General features: G+C 34.3%; 1 pseudogene; it reads left to right on the top strand.

Moving 5' to 3' along the window:
• Positions 1-772: 772 nt before the first annotated feature.
• On the top strand, positions 773-891 carry LOC111732266 (annotated as a pseudogene).
• Positions 892-939: the final 48 nt, after the last annotated feature.

The raw sequence follows: 939 nt of genomic DNA, 5'->3' as shown, positions 1-939 counted from the left end.
GCTGACAAAGATGCTCAATAAGTGTTTCCAAGAGCTATACAAGAAGAGAGAGAGTGAAAGACTTCTCTCTGACAAAATTCTGAGGGTAGAGAATGTTTATAGGTATAAATGAATGTAAAAACACCTTCAGGTATAATTGAATGTAAGAAGAAATTCTATACAAATATAAATTGAACATAGCATGTTTATACTTCTTTTTTAACAGTGAAGCTCCCCATTTCATGATCTAAAGAAAGAAAAAAAAAGCATGATCCAAAAAAAAATCTACAGGACATGAAACTTTTCTTAATGATGGCCAAAAAGTATGCTATAAGAGGCCCTTAAAGATCAAAAGCAGAAATATTTAAAATAAGATTTTAAAGAGTAAGATTAACACTATAAAGTAAAATATATGGTATGCTGTGGAAACTACAAGGTGTTTTATTCATTCAATATTATTTTATTGTGAGTCAACTATGTACCCACACACTATAAGAGACTTAAGGGAGTCAGAAAAGTGAACTGACATCATCTCTGCCCTAAAAGAACTCAATCTAGCAGGAAAGTAGCCTTTTAGCCAAACATGGAACAAGAACTATGAGAATTGTTTGCACATATTTATCTCTACTTCCCCACCTCTCATACATCTTTAACCATTCCAGTCTGGCTTCCACTCCCACCAGTCCACTGAAACTGATCTTGACAGAGCTAGTCGCCTCCACACTGCCAAATCCAATAGACACTTCTTAAGATTGTAAGCTGACAACTTGTTCTTTTAAAATACACTCTTGTCATCTATGGCCATATTACCCTGAACAAGCCTGATTCTGTCTGATCTCAGAAGCTAAGCAGGGTCAGGCCTGGTTAGTACTTGGATGGAAGACCACCTAGGAAGACTGGGTGCTGTAGGCATAAATAATAATAATAATAATAATAATAATAATAATAAAAAATAAAAAT

The sequence above is a fragment of the Pteropus vampyrus genome, unplaced genomic scaffold (genome assembly GCF_000151845.1).
Source record: "Pteropus vampyrus isolate Shadow unplaced genomic scaffold, Pvam_2.0 Scaffold436, whole genome shotgun sequence".
Lineage (NCBI taxonomy): Eukaryota > Metazoa > Chordata > Mammalia > Chiroptera > Pteropodidae > Pteropus > Pteropus vampyrus.
The sequence above is the reverse complement of the archived record's forward strand: the minus strand, read 5'-3'. Positions and strand labels throughout refer to the sequence as shown.